The sequence below is a fragment of the Eupeodes corollae genome, chromosome 1 (assembly GCF_945859685.1).
Source record: "Eupeodes corollae chromosome 1, idEupCoro1.1, whole genome shotgun sequence".
In the NCBI taxonomy this organism is placed as follows: Eukaryota; Metazoa; Arthropoda; class Insecta; order Diptera; family Syrphidae; genus Eupeodes; species Eupeodes corollae.
In genome coordinates, this window is record NC_079147.1 from 186,937,870 (window position 1) to 186,954,489 (window position 16,620).

Here is a 16,620-nt window from a genome sequence, read left to right on the forward strand (position 1 = left end):
TTTAATAGGGTGTAAGCTAGGATTAAACTTCAAGAAATTCTAGGATTCTGGGAAAAATCATTAAGACGATACTTTGAACATAAAGCTCAAAGAGAATTTTCTTAATTTTTGTTCTGTATTGATTTTTCCGAAATATAGTTTCTATATGGTCTCCACAGTTATCAATTAAAATAAACAAAACTTAAATTTTAGAAAAATAAACTCATCATACTTTTAAAGTTAGTATATCTCTTCAGTAAAAAAAAGAAAGTATCCTTGAATTTATAGGAAGGAAGCTTTACCAACCATTTCAGATTTGTAGCATCCCTAACCGAGAAATATGCATTTTTGGAGCAAAAACACAAAATAAAAAAACAAATAAAACATTCACTCAAAAAGTTTTGACAGAATTTTTATTTTCTATTTGAAAGTGAAAAAGTTTTTGAAGATTGGGGAAAAAGTGTCCTTCGAATGAGGATGGTTTTATTCCTGTGCTTTAAATCACAGGATATCCGCATCAGCAGCACTTTTTACCTATCTGTAAATCTCATGCTTTCTTTTGTCTCTCCCTCAATGTGATGAATAATATAAAAGATCTTTTCTAAAAGGGAACATTCTGTTGAAAGCGATTTCATGTTCGAAAAATTCTGACACCGTGTGTATTGTGTATGTCGTTTTTGCCAAAAGGGACTGTTCCAGAGCTACGATACTACTGATACGAGAGAAAGTAGGTTTAGAAAAAGGTGTTTGTTCATAGATGTATAGAGTGCTTGATATAAAGTTGACAGACTTTAGAAGAAGTTTATATCTACGAAGCTAATCATCGTTGCCATAGGTGGGATCTCTATATTTGAAGTTAATTAACTGAACATGAAAAGGAATTTGTATTCAATATAGTATATTGTTCAGGTAATATTTTTAGATACCTAAGGACCGAAATAGTTGTAGTAGTAACTTAAGATTGATTATAAAAATAGGAAACTAAATATTACGAAATTAAACTGTACAAATCCTTTAGAAGCTGAAACTTGAAAGCTAGTCCCAGTTTTATTTGAAAATATATTTTTTTTGTTTCAAACAATAGGAATTAGGTTCCTAAAAGTTTCAAGGTCTCATCTAGAAATGTTTTTTAAAGAGAAGTCTGTGTATAAGTAAACGTTTATTCATACATTGGGACATTTTTTTTCTTCGGATAAATTTCAATAAATAGCAGAGACATTAACTTAAAATAAATTCAGTTTTGTAGATAATAGCACCAACATGTAGGAAAGGGTTATTTCCATAAGAACGAGTTTTTGGGCACCGGCAGAGAGGCATTTAATGCAGAATTGTTAGAATTTGATTTGAAACATAGCTTTTCCGAAAATAATATTTTCTGTTCTTACTGCTGTTTCTATAAATGCGAAAAACGTTTCCAAAATATAGATGCAAAAAGCCAGGAAATAAGAATATAATATTTTGGCGTATTTTATTTTTAAGCAATTTTCAGAAGTCTAATATTACTATCATTTTGAGTTTATTTACTCGTAGATTGAAGCTGATGCTAAGATAAGAAATAACTCTTTTTTGCATGAACTTTTTTAAAGGATTTTGATCAAAAAGAAGTCAACAAAACTTAACAATCGGAAAGAAGAATATGTTTGTTTCTTGAATTTTAAGAAAATTTTTCAACATTTAGGCAAAAACTTAATTTTAAAAAAGAAACTTTAGTGTGGCACTGACGTATTACAAATGACTTCTATGCCCAAGATTCTAAAATTTTATATTAAATTAATAGACATTAAACGTTAGTTCGTTCATAAATCTTAATCTTAATCTTAATCTTCTATAAATTCATGTTTTAATTTCAAGTCAAGAGTATCCAAAGCCAATTCCCTTCGAAAAGTAGATTTCTTTAATTTATTCAGATCTTTAAAGCTCAAATAAAATAATTTTAAGCATTAGTAAAGTTTTTTACAAATTTTTAATTTTGAAAATACCTTCGATATTATTAAAAATATTTTGTTTGTATAATATCCATTTCAAGGTCATGGCAACCCTGATCTTGAAGAACGAAAGCTTCTTAATCACCAGCAGCTTGGCTTTCGTTGCAATAGGTCAACTGGTGACTCATGGTTTATCTCACCGAACTGTTGAACAAACCATTACATCGTTTTGGAGAAAGTAAAAATATTGGTATCATTCGGGCCAGTCAACACCAGAAGGAGTGTGTGCTGAGATATTCGCTGAGTTAAACTACCTAACTCAGCTGGTCAACGAGCCCACTCGAATATCGAGCGTGGTAGGTCGAGCAGAAAACACTCTTGACTTGTTTCTTACCTCTGACCCTGATAAGTACACTATTAGTGTTCTATCTCCTCTAGGTACATCTGACCATTGTGTCATATCAGCAAATTTCACGTGTAAAAACTCTCCAGTTAAAGAAAGAGCTTCCAAGAGAGCCGTTTGCCAATACGAAAAAGCCAACTGGGACGGTCTCAATAATTATTTTAGGATCTTTAACTAGTCACTATGCTTCCTCGATAGTGACGTTGATGCCAGCGCTGATACGATCACAAGTTTAATTCTCTTGAGAATAAGAACTTTCTTACCAAGCAGGGTTAAAAGTATCAGACCCAAGGAAAACGCATGGTTTGATGCGAGCTGTAAAGAGGTTATTAGGGCCAATTGCTGTAAAGCCAACCGTACTGAGGAAAGCCGGAAAAAGTTCAAACAAGCCAGGAGAGCATGCAACGCCCATATTCGACGGACAAAATTTTAACATGACCAAAACTTACGGCAAAAAATACTGCAATGTCCCAAAGGCCGTACAAATTTTTGGTCATTTGTAAAAAAACATGAAAAATTCTTTCTCTTCTTCGGTTCCTATGCTCGTTGTCAATGACAATCCATTTGTTAGCTGTTTAGAGAATACTAAGCTATTTGCTAGGCAGTTCGCCGCCAATTGTACGCAGCCAGTGAGTGTGATGACCCCGCCTGTAATTGAGCGAGTTAGTGATTCTATGGGACCAATCTTTTTTTGCACTCGTACTGTGGCAAGAGTTCTTAGAGATCTAAACAAACATAAATCCGATGGTCCCGATGGTATCCCCGCTATTATTCTGAAAAGGTGTTCTACAACGCTGGCAAAACCACTGCGTAAGCTTTTTCATCTGTCCTACTCCTCAGGTCTCGTTCCGAGCGGATGGAAAACGAAATATGTCCAACCTATTCCCAAAAAGGCAAATCTTCCTCACCCTCTATTTATTGACCGATTGCACTTATGGCCCTTCTTTCCAAGCTGATTAATTATCAGCTCAAGAAATATCGTTAAGATCGAAAGCTTCTTAATGACCGGCAATACGGCTTTCATAGCAATAGGTCCACTGGTGATCTCATGGTTCATCTCACCGAACAGTGGAGCAAATCTTTACATCGCTTTAGAGAAAGTAAGATTATTGCACTTGATATTTCAAAAGCATTTGATAGGGTTTGGCATTGGGCTCTCTTATCGAAAATGGGTGCTTTCGGTTTTCATGAGTCCTTCCTTCATTGGATTAGTAATTACCTTTCGAATGCTGGTGTGCCCCAGGGCTCTGTTTTATCTCCAATACTCTTCCTCATTTTTATTAATGATCTGCTGTCTGCAACATCTAATTCAATACATTGTTTCGCTGACGATAGTACTCTTAGCTTTTCATATTCATTTTCAGACTCACATCCCTTTTCTTCGGATGTGGAACTGCAACGACAAAATATGATAAGCTCATTAAATTCCGACCTAAACAGCATTGTTCAATGGGAATGCCTTACCACACTCTGTCTTTCCTTGACATTACAATATTCAGGAATTCAAAACCAATGTGCACCGACATCCCCTTTTAAACCCTCTCTCCATTCCCTAGTGCTTACACTGTGCCTCTGCATAATAAGGGTAGAAATATCCCCTTGAATGTGTTCTTATTATGAAAAAAACACGATCTGATATCGCCACGACGAGAAATTTCGCTGCCAGAAAATGTCTCTTGCAACAAAGCCATATTTGGTCAAGTTTTGTGGCATGTGGCAACGTTTTGTTGAAACCACATATACTCCAAGTCGTATTCTTGAATAGCAGGCAAAAAGTCGGTAATCATATAATCATAAGGCTCCTAATTAACGGTGACATTCGTTCCATCGTCGTTTTCACCTCTATTTAATATCTTAAGGATTCTCAAAACCCCAAAGACAATAATTTTGTTTATTAACCCACCATACCGCCGGTTGTTCAACTTCTTTGTAAAAGGCCAGATGGCTTGAGTTGTTGTGTGAGCTGGATGTGCCGTAAGACAGACCTTATTCCTGAGATCGGCGAATAATCGAGACATTTGGGTCTTCGGCAACACTTTCACTTACAGCAGCGATATTTTTAGTGGTACGAGCGTCCTTAGTATGCTATGTGTGATAGTTCAACCATCAATTTTCGTAAATTTTAGACTTTAAGACTGAACAAAATTTTTGTCAACAACTTAGTTTTACAAGTGTCAAATTGCAATTGTATACTTTATAAACTGCAAAATGGATAACCAGTTATAATAAGTAAGTTATTATTTAATTTAGAAACAATAGAGAAATTTAAAAAATGATAATACATTTTGTTGATGCCAAATATGTTGGAGAGACGCTTACGACTTCAATTAAATTTGATGTTATCCATTGTGACATTATTTCAAATTAGTATAAATGCGAAACAAAATCAATTCATACTTCAATATCTTGAATTTCGTTCTTAACATTAAGTAAAATTGTCAGTGTCATTTTTTTGCAATTAGAATCTGCAAAAAATACAACACAAAATTGGTACAAATATCTCGAGAATTAATGAAGGTAACCTACAAAAACAACCTAAGAAAAAATAGTTTTCAACTCAAATTATGAGAAAAATGCTGATTTTATTTTTTTGTATGTAACACAAAATGTTCTAATTAGAAATATCGACAAACAGGCACGGATGGCAAGTTTTAATTTTGGGAGTCATTCCAGCCTCTATTTGAACATTTATCATTAGTGTGATATTTTAAATTTTTTGTTAATTTGTTGAGATAAAATTGAAAATTGTCGGTAATATGTTCTCTCAGTTTTCTTTTTCCTTGAGCATCGACAATTTCAACACCGTAGCTCAAAATGTTGTCAGTAAATGGGACTCATAGTAAATTTTGAACTTATTCAACATAAATCATCATATGTAAGCAACAAATTAAAATAACAATCTCCAATGTATCACTTCCTAACGAACATTCATCAGTGAAAGAAGTTTGATGATTAATAAGAAAATTTCAAAACTGAATGAAGAAAAAATAGTTTGCTAGTTTTCACATATTTTTCCATCACACATTTATGGAGAGACTGTTTTGAACATCGTTATTGACGCCCTGAAAATAGCAAAGTTTTCTAAAAGACTTTTGTCCAGGTCTGATGATTTGCGGATTACTACATATATTTTTCCTTTTTAAATGAATACATGGAATCATAGTAGATACCTTCTGGTAAGAAGGCTTTAGACACATTATTTATTTATCATTTGGTTTACTCTCTTCTGCAACTCTATCAACAAAAATTTGGTACTATGGATATTAAAATATTTCACACAGCTATATGTCCATGTTGCTAAAGTATCAATGGCCTTTACCTATAAGGGTTTTGGTGTTGCCCTAAAATGGTTGAATATTCAATTGCGCAATGAATAATTATTTTTGAGCCTTCAATATTTGAATTGGGTGTAGTTTTTGCTTCAATGCACCTGATGGCTGATGTACCTACTGTATATACAGTACATCGTGGTGGTAACTGGCTTCGGCTAATAAAACCCGCTTATACCTACGCGCACATTAAAACAGGAAAAGAGTATGAGTAAGAACCTTTTGAACCACGTTCGAAAACCCTTAAATATTCCCGCCTGCTAAACATTTATTCACTCAAAATATTAATCCTCCCTTGCAGAGCCTAAATTTGTTCAACTAAACATGATGGTGAGAAGGTTAAATAGCATCAGCTAGCTATGTGGAAATAGAAATATAGAAATGCCTATGATGCCATTCAGCATTCGGTTCAGTTTATGGATTTATTAGCCAGGCCAGGATATGAGTGTTTGCTTGTTTGTTTATCATATCTATGTATATGTATGCCTGTGCATACCTGTATCGGTGTACGTTACTTTATGTATCCTTTAGTTCTTTGGTCTTCGTTGCTCTCAACCTATATAAAAATGTGTCTACATTATTCAGGATTTGTATAGGATTTTGTATTTTAAACGGAGCCGCTGCGCTACTGCTGATGCTATGGTGTGGCTTTCCTATGCTACCGCCGAGTTATAAGTGGAGGGAATTTTTAATATCCTTTTTGCCCTTTTTCCTCCTCTCTGAGCTGGTTTGTGGATGGATATGGATGCTGGTCACGGTATTTATAACTTTTTAATTCATCGGTAGCTTTACGGTGGTTTTTGCTGACAGGTGCTGGAAATTTATACTCCTCGCGCCGAACAACATCGACTCCCCAGTGTGTTATGAATAAATATTTTTAAAACAAAACGCGAAAGGATGTTTTGAGAGGTAAGGGGGTTGTGTTATGAATTTATATATAGGATTTTCTGGGATGTTGTGTATTACTTTTACCTTCGCATAAATATGGTGAGGTCGAGATGTTTTTTTTGTGTGTGTGTCTCCTTCTTATTTGTTTTATAATATTGACGATGATGATTGAGTGCTGTTTATATAAATTTTCTCTGAAAAAAGGTTAACTGTATTGAATACTTGAGAATTGAACTCATTTACATCTAGTGGTGCATTTGTTTTAAGATCCTACTGCAGAATATAGCTTGAATGAGTTTCTGTTTTCTTATAGTATGTGAAAAATGTTCAAAATTTATATTTTTGTTTTGTGGCTCATTTGAGCCTGTGCTCATTCCAATAATCTAAAGGTTATTATGATAGGAAGGTAGAAATGGCGATCTCAAGACAAACTAGCCTAAGATCTAATTAGCGCTGTAGTGCGCCGCGCCGTTTTGATACCAAAAACTTGTTTGATCTGTGATTGAAAGGGATAGATTTATAGAGAAGCTTCATAGCGATTATGTTAGAGCCATTTTGTCGCATTGAGAAAAAAGATTAGGTCTCTATAATCTTTGTCTCAGATAGCTCATCAAGTTCTTGAAAGAATGCTTTTCCAAAGCATTTCATTCTGGTGTTTGCCAAAGCAGGACATTTTCAGAGGAAAGGATTATGGTTTCACTTTTTCTTTGGTCACTACAACTACGGCAAAAGGTGTTGTAAGAGATACTCAACTTCTCTGCATGAACTCCTATAGGCCAATGTCCGGTACAAACCACAACAATCCTGGCTATGTCTTGCTTGGCCTGCGTAGAAGATCGTTTGTACGGGTTTTATTATAGGTGGGCCATATCTTCCTAGATATAATGCAGTTGGGTAAATTGCTCCATCTTCGGTTTGATTCAGTTTGGTAGATAGAAAAGATTTTACTCTTCATAACACCAAGAGGAATGTTAACCATTTCCGCAAGTGAGCTATGAAGGGCCGATCCTTGCCTGGCTAGCTCGTCAGCCCTTTCATTTCCCACGATACCACTATGGCCCGGAACCCAGATCAGGGTGACACCTAGGTTAATATTCAGGCTCGCAAGCTCATCGTGACATTGCTCCACCAATTTAGATAAGGATAGGGCCGAGCTAATGGCTTTGACAGCTGCCTGACTGTCTGTAAAGATAGCCGCATTTCGGTTTTGGTTTGGGTTTTGTTTAAGTATCTTACATGCCTCCCTTATTGCCAGCAGTTCAGCCTGAAAAACGCTAGCAAAGTCAGGAAGCCTAAAGGATTTGGCTTCATTTAAGGACTCAGAAAAGATCCTAGAACCAACTCCGCACTCCATCTTTGAGCCGTCAGCAAAGATGGTTGTGTCGAAACCTATCGATACAGTGTCATTCTCCCAATCTTCTTTGGATGGGAAAATAACCTTAAAACCCTTACTAAGGAGGAGTGCAGTAGTCAGTGTCTACCGAGATAATATCTGAGGGAATCAAGTACGTTGTGTTGCTGTGACCATAAAGTTTTGACAACCAGCTATTTGATTCCTTCAGCCTAATAGCGCTGCAGGAAACTATGTATTTAATAAAAAGGTTGATTGGTAAAAGATCCAAAATAACGTCTAAGGCGTCCGTTGGGCAAGTACGCAAAGCCCCTGTGGTGCCCACGCAAGCTGTTCTCTGAACTTTCTTTAGCTTATCAATAGTATAGGCTTTGCTAAGTGCAGGCCCCCACACAATCGAACCATATGTTAAGATTGGACGTACTACGGCTGAGTAAGTCCATAAAATCATCTTTGACTGAAGTCCCCACTTTTTTTCCGAAAGTTTTGCTGCAGGCGTAGGCAACACAGCACTTCTTAACCCGTACTTCAATAGTTAGTTTCCAGTTTAGTTTAGGGTCAAGTATAACTCCCAAATATTTTGCACTGGAAGACAATGATAGGATTTGACCGTTGAGTTGAGGTAGCGTGAAGGGCGGTTCTTTAGTTTTGTTGGTAAAGAACAACAGTTCAGTTTTACTTTGGTTAACGTTGTTAAAGCACCTTCTATGTCTAGGAGGGTGACAAGAGTAAATTTTTTATAATGGATTGAAAGGTCATTATACTTAAAATAAATTTGAATGTTTCAGTTTTCCTTTTAAATTGCTCAGGAGCATGGTAAGTAAAGAATTGTTAGTTTTTTTAAGGTCCCTTCCCTGAAAACTCAATTTTTCAACCTTCAGGTACCTCTACAATCCAAACCGTTTAAGATAACTTAACCAAATTAGATTTTTCATACTATAAAGACCTAATTCAAACTCCAGTTATTTCATTTTACGCTTAAAAACTTTACTAGCCTACGATGCTGCATTTGGTTGCTGGGATACGAGGGTTGAAAAAAATCTGATTTAGGTGTTTTCACACACATGTTAAGTATTTTTCCAGAGCTGTAAATATAAAAATGTTTTTTTTTTTTTTCATTTTCAAAACAAATTGAAAAAACTCGTCTACTCAATTCTTTTCATAAATAATTTTACTATGTTAGGTATGCATTTTAAAGAAGATGATTACTATAATTAATGAGTAAACATTTATTGTGCTAAACCTTTTTTGTGAAGTGATAGTCTCAAAAATAATCATTTTTCAAAAATATCTCCCAATAGTAAGTTCTTAGCTTTAAAAATTAAAAGCTGCCGTACAATTTAATTCAGTTTAATTCTATACTTTGTTTTGCTAAATGACAACGCGTCTGAGTGATATAAAACCGAATGGCTCTCTGTCAATTACAGAGATGCGTTCTTTAGCCGTACTACATGAATGTGGAATGCCTTACCACACTCTGTTTTTCCCAATTATTGAAATATTCAATTCAAAATTAATTTTCACTGATACCTTATTAAGCCGAATCATGATAAGAAATACTCTTGGAGGATTTTTCAATTCCTCAGGTGCACACTGGGGCAGGATACCCAGAAAACTGGAATTAATTCATTTGTTGAATTTTGAAAGCTAAATTATTTTTTTTTGTTTATGAACCGATTATGAATACTGATTAAAACACATTACCTCTTTTCAATATCGTTTTTTCTTGCTCTATTACGATATAACAACTTTTAAACATAAATTATGGACCAAATTTCATATACATTTTTTTTAAAACTTTTTATACATGGATATCTTAAAAAATAAATAAAATGAGGTAAACAAATGTGCTAATTCTCAATTAAAGCAGACATTTAAATTAAAAGTTTGATTCGTCTGATGAGCAATCGTCATCACTTTGTAAGTTTTCAGTGGAAGTCTGAAGATCGTCTTGAGTTGGACAAATAATTAAATTAAAAACTGCTCTCGGAAAAGTTTTGAGTTGTTTTTGCGAAAGTTGCCTTAAACTCGTAATCAGAGGATCAGATGTTACCAGCATTAAATTAAAAACATCTTGATTACTCTTCTCCCGGGAACATTTCCTGGAGTAATTTTCCCGATATTTCTTGAAGTCTTTGTTCCTTGCTTCTTGCGCTTCTTCGGATAATTGGCCTATAGGAAGAAGGGCAGCTGAAATAACATCCGGTCCATGAATTAAAAGTTTATGCATAGTTGGAGGCATATAAAACCAAGGGTAGGAATTGACGAAGTGTTTCGCAGTATCGATTGTGTATATTCGAAATTTATCGAGCGTAAAAAAACTTAAGATGGCACAGACAGGGATTGAAACCAAGACCTCTGGTATGACTATCCAACGCACTAAATATCAGGCTACGGGTACTACGAACTATGTTACCTTTTTGAATGTTATCTTACAATAATTTTGCTGAAATCAATCAAAAGACCAGCGAGCTTTTAGATTTCTATTAAAAGCAATCTTTTCGATCTCAGTTGGATCATTGTATGGGTGTTAAAACCACATTCTTTAAAAGTCTCAAATTTTCCATTATGGATAACATACCTCTTCTAATACTTTCCTAACTTACACATATTCACACACAATCAGAAAAACAAAACAAAATACAGATAAACGAACAAAAGCAACAACAAAGAAGAAAACAATTATAGTGCATATTATACAAGATCCATGAATAAAGTAAACGAGCCAACATAATCCATGCTATCTTCTCTCACCCAACCCGACCCAAAACGTCATCATGTCGCTTCTTAAAGCTCCCCAAGCCCCACGATGGCAATAAATCTTTTGCCCAAATAACAAAGCATATTTTACAGACCGACAATAAATAATAAAAAAATATAAGAATATGAGAATCTCTGATGAGAGTGAAACAGAAAAAGGACGTATGAAAAGAAGAAAGGACTTTTCGAAATGTAGACAGAATGAAAAGGACCTCTCAACATAAACATGTACATACCTTGCCAAGCCAAGCCACCCATAATATTGTCGACCTAACGTCTCTTTAAATTCCATTTTAAATGTTCGTTTACAACGCTAATAAGAATGTCCTTGGCGCATAGTGGTGGTGATGGTGATTGTGATGTTGGTGGTGGCTGGTTACGGTTTATTATGTGCACTCCTTATCTCTATGGTCATAATAATATTAACCCGACCACCAGCGTCACCGATGATGATGGTCAAAAATGATCGGGGAGGGAAAGGGGGAGCAAGGCAAGAACTCTGTGTGTATGGAAGGACTCAAAAGATTCTAAAATAAAAACAACACGGCCACTTTTACGAATAAGGAGTAAAAAAGGGAAATCAACCATCAGCCTCTATACCTACCTATACATAAATACGAGACCAGCGAGTACTGTAAGAGAAAAGAAATATAAATAAAAATAGGGAAAAAATCATAAAATTTTGCAGGATTTTTGCTGCTGTTGCTGTGGGGTTGTATGTCCCGGTGTCCTCCGTGAGCGGGGACAACATTATAAACAATAAATCTGTGCAAGGATTGCGAAAATATTCAATGGTGACATTTTTTCAGTCCCAATCTCTTGGCCACTCTTAACACATCCCCTTGAGCAGTGCTCTAAGGTTGATCGGGTTGATGGGAAATTCGACTTTGTTTCCAAGATCATTAAGCTCTTTATTTATAAGCTCAGGTATTCTGTGAAACATTGAAGTAGGTTTATTTTAAGGAATTAACTTCAAATCAACTAAATATCTTATGGAATATTTTATAAAAGTAGAAAGTGAAATTTAAAAATCAGCTTAGTTGGACAGTCATCTGATTTGTCTGTTTAAAATCTGCTTTGTGTCGGTTGTAAAAATGTATAGTTTTATAAAATTCAATATAGATTCGAGAATATTTTGAATTCTACATCTTCCAACACTATCAGTAAATTGTTCCTTCTGTTTTGTCTTTTGCGCCATAATAATTCCAGTCACATGCAATTTATAGTCTGCGGACTATATAGACTTTGGGAGCACAACAAAAGTCTTGTTTGATATGAGATTTATGGTGTTTTATTCACCGCCTCCATAATGCCCTCGCCGCTGGTGCTTCTCTTTGCTACCATCACCATCATCGTTCTGTCAATGGCAGTGTCATAAAATTTACAAAAATAAAAGGAAAAACACCTTCCTCGACCAAAGTAATTTTCAACAACAATGAGCGATTGTATGAGATAAAAGGTTATTTTTGTAACCTTGGTTCTAGAAGAAAATTAAGTCATTGGAACTTTATAGCATTTTGATGATTTTCTATTGATGCTTAGTAATTTTGTGACGAATACCAAACAAAGATTACCAAAATTAAAAAAAACACGTTAATTGAAATATTTTTAGGAATTTATATTTAAGTAGAACTGATATTTATGGGCAATCCACATCGGAAAGGAGGAAATGTGAAAAATTTGTTATTTTTCCAAATTGCATTTAAAACCTTCACCGCCACTAACATCAATTTAGTTAATAAAATGCGCAACATTTAAGGTGCGACTTTAAAAAAATATATTAATTACGTATACGCCTAAGTGTACATTTTTTATTTGTATGGAATTAATGCGATTTTTCTGTCATAACTTGTTACAGTAACAGAATACAAAACGAAATTTTGCCCAAAACTCAATTCAATGTCACAATTAATGAATGACTAATTAATTGAAAATTATCCACCTTACCGCACTTTTCGATCAGTTAAAAATGCTTTTGCTTTGCTAAATCTTGACATTATTATTTAATTTGTGCTTGCTGTTTTTAACCAGTTAAGTGAGGTTGTTTATAGATGAATAACTTTTGTAAAAATGTAAAAGACCTTATCCAAAATCAAAAAAGAGGCTAGAATGCATCCCACTCTGATAACTTCCCATTGTTGTCCGCTAAAAATTTCCAAATGTTATTCTTTGTTATAAGTCAGTTTTATTATTAAGAGAAATTGAAAAAGTATGCTATCAAATATTTAAGTTTAAGCTGTTTTCTGTAGAAATAGATTTGAGAGGTTAAATTAATATTTATTGGTAGGACTTTACTTTATGTCATATTAAAACTGTCCTTAAATCTTACGAGACATTAACAACAATGTAGTGCAATGTAGTCATTTGAATAGAATTTTTTATTTTTTTTTAAGATGTTGACCTTAACAATAATTCAAGTATCCGACCTCAAGCTCCGCCGAATGCTAGATCGGGATTGGATTCGAAGACCTTCCGGGCTGGAGCGTTGATGTGCATCCGCTCTACATGACCTACCCATCTAAGTCGTTGGACTTTAATTCTGCTAACTAGGTCAGTGTCGCTGTACAGCCCGTACAGTCCGTCGTTATATCTTGTCCTTCATTCTACATCTATGCGTACGGGACCAAAAATCACCCGAAGAATAAAACTCTCTCATCTTTCTTTGACAGGTTCCAGGCCTCAGCGCCATAAATGAGAACCGAGATGATGAGTGCCTTATAGATGGTGATTTTAGATGCTCGAGAGAGGACTTTACTTCTCAATTGCCTTCTAAGTCCAAAGAAGCAGCGATTTGCAAGAGTTATTCTTCGTTTAATTTCAGCGATGGTGACGTTGTCTGTATTAATAGCGGTGCCAAGGTAGACAAGGTTCTTAACTACCTCAAATTTAAAGCTGTCCATGGTGACGTTTTGTCCAATACGTCGTTGTTCAGTGTCCTTTTTTGATGACAGCATATACTTGGCCTTGCCCTCATTGACCACTAAACCCATCTTCTCCGCTTCCGTCGCAATGCTCAAAAACACTCCACTGACATCACGCTTTGATCTTCCAATTATGTCAATATCATCTGCGTATCCGAGTAATTAGATGGACCTTTGGAAGATTGTGCCTCTAGTGTTGACGGTTGAGTTTTGCACAATTCTTTCCAGAACGATGTTGAAGAAGTCGCATGACAGTGCATCGCCTTGTCTAAAACCTTTTTTGACATCAAATGCATTTCCGACCTTGATAGAGCAGCGTGCGTTCTCCATCGTCATTCTGCACAAACGGATAAGTTTGACAGGGATGCCAAAACTAGACATTGCTCGGTAGAGCTCTTCCCTATAGATGCTGTCATACGTGGCTTTAAAATCGATAAAGAGATGGTGGGTATCGATTTGGAGTTCCTGGGTTTTTTCCAAGATCTACCGTAGTGTGAATATTTGGTCGAAAGTGGACTTTCCTGGTCTGAAGCCACACTGATAAGGACCAATCAGGTTGTTGACGAACAGCTCTAAACGTTCACATAATATTATGGCAGAGAAGATCTCATATGCAATGCTAAGGAGACTGATGCATCTGTAGTTGGCGCAGTTTAAAGGGTATCCTTTCTTATGTATCGGGCGCACCAGGCTGAGATTCCACTCATCGGGCATGCTTTCTTCTGACCATATTTTGCAGATAGAGTTGGTGCATGCTCCGTACCAAGTCATCACCTGCTGCTTTGAATAGTTCAGCAGCGATATTGTTGATCTGCATCGCCGAGGTTGAGTGGTTCTATCTCCCTTACAGCGGAATTCGGATCGTCATCGCCGTTAATTTTGAGAAGTGATCTTTCCATATTCTCAGCATCGACTGCGTTTCTACTACGATGTTCCCATGATCGTCTTTACAGGCTTCGGTTCGTGGCTGGTAACCTTGATAGGTTTTTTTTACCTTTTGGTAAAATTTACGAACCTCATTCCTGTTGTGAAATCGCTCTATCTCCTCGATCGCGCGATTCTCATGCTGTTCTGCTCGTAAAGCTCGCGAGCAGCTCTAGTCCTTTTGTACAGCGCCGTTTTGTATGCCTCTTGTTTTGCTGCGTGCGCTTGCCGGCATTCGTCGTCAAACCAGGGATTTCGCTATGGTGGCCGTGTGAAACCTCTAGCACTTCAGAGGCGGCATCTCTGATGGCTGCAAAGCAATGTTGCCACTGGTTCTCAATGCTTAATGCAGGCAACATAGGACTCCTTACGAGGTTATTAGAGACTCGATCGAAAAAGAACATGGCAGTCTCTTGCGATTGTAGCTGTCTAACGTCGAATCTTCTAACAGTACTTCCTTGTTTTAGCTTGGATCGGGATATCCGTAGCCGTACCTTGGCTACAACTAGGTAGTGGTCCGAGTCGATGTTGGCCTCTCGGAATGTTCGGATATCCTGGATACTGGGGAAGTGTCGTGCGTCGATTGCAATGTGGTCAATGTGGTTGACGGTTGATTGATCAGGAGATTTCCATGTCCCCTTGTAGATATTGAGATGCGTGAACTGCGTACTAGCTACCAGAAGGTCTTGCCCCGCAACGAAATCGACCAGTCTGAATCCGTTGTAGGAGGTAGTGTTGTGCAGGCTGTACCTCCCGATTATGTTAACAAAGATGTCTTCTCTTCCTAGCTTGGCATTAAAAACTCCTAAGACAATTTTAATGTCATAGCCAGGGCACTGCTCATATGTCTTGTCCAAGAGCTCGAAGAATATGTCTTGCGCGCATATTAGGCTTATGTTGGCGAATTTAGCCTTGATGCGGATTGTCGTGATACTTTTGCTCACACTGTTGAAACTCAAGACTTTTTGCCTGAGCCTAGTTCCAACAACAAATCCACACTCAAATAGACGCTATCTTTGTTCTCGGTAGCATTCGCCGTAGTATACATCGCAGTCTTTTAGTTGCGTTTGCCCGGTTCATCCCATCGCACTTCTTGGTTGGCTGTAATATCTGCCTTGCAGCAGTTTAGGGCTTCCGCTAATTGTTCGGCTGCACGTGGTCTGTTAAGAAACCTAACATTCCACGTACAAATCGGAAGTTCGTTGTCCTTATTTCGTTTGCGTGGTTGTCAACAGTGAATCCGCCCGTATCCGAGGCTTGTTGGTGCTTCGAAACTAAAGGTATTTTTTACGTGGCCAGAAAGTCACCCCGACGGCATAACCCCCAACCTGGAGGGCCAGATCCTTAGTATAACTCCAAGAAACTGGAGCCGGATAAACCGCTTCTTACAGGCCTGGGCTCCTAGTGTGTCGAAGAAGCCCTATAAGGTGTTCACTAAGTAGTTCAACCTTACTGAAACTGTAGACGCCACCGTTGATTCCATCTCGAGAATTCGTCCGCTGCCGCCTGGATAAGGAGAGGTGCCTTAGTGGAAACAACTCTCTCCCCTTCTCTCGTTTGCTGCCCCCAACAACTTTCCACTGGGGTTAGAACTCAATCTCCAGTTGAGGTACTAGGTACCCGATGTATGTATGGTGCCATCTTAAAAACAAACGTCCGCATGTCCGTTCGTTAAGCATTTTTAGTCGTCCATACCTCAAGAACCAGTAAAGGTATCGACTTCAAATAAATTTTGTTTTACAGAAAGATGCAGGAGATTTTACCTCCAAAATAGTTTAAAGCTAAGAAGAATAACGTTTTTGACATCTGGTGAATTTTGAAAAAAATCAAAATGACATTTTTTAACAAAAAATTAAATCGTCAAACAAAATTAATTACTTAACGTTGGTAAAAATTGATCTTTATTCATAAAAACGATACGTAATAATTTGCAATAGAAGAAAAACTTACAAGCATGGCATATCTCTGCACCGTATCTGCCTAATATTATCAAGACATTTACATTGATAAATAAGACTATACAATTATGGAATATAAAATAAAGAAAATATATAAATAATATTACAAAAATGTGATGAACTTTTTAAATGTTGTTTTGTTAAAGTGGCAAAGTTTATTTAAAGAAGAAAAAGAATAGTTA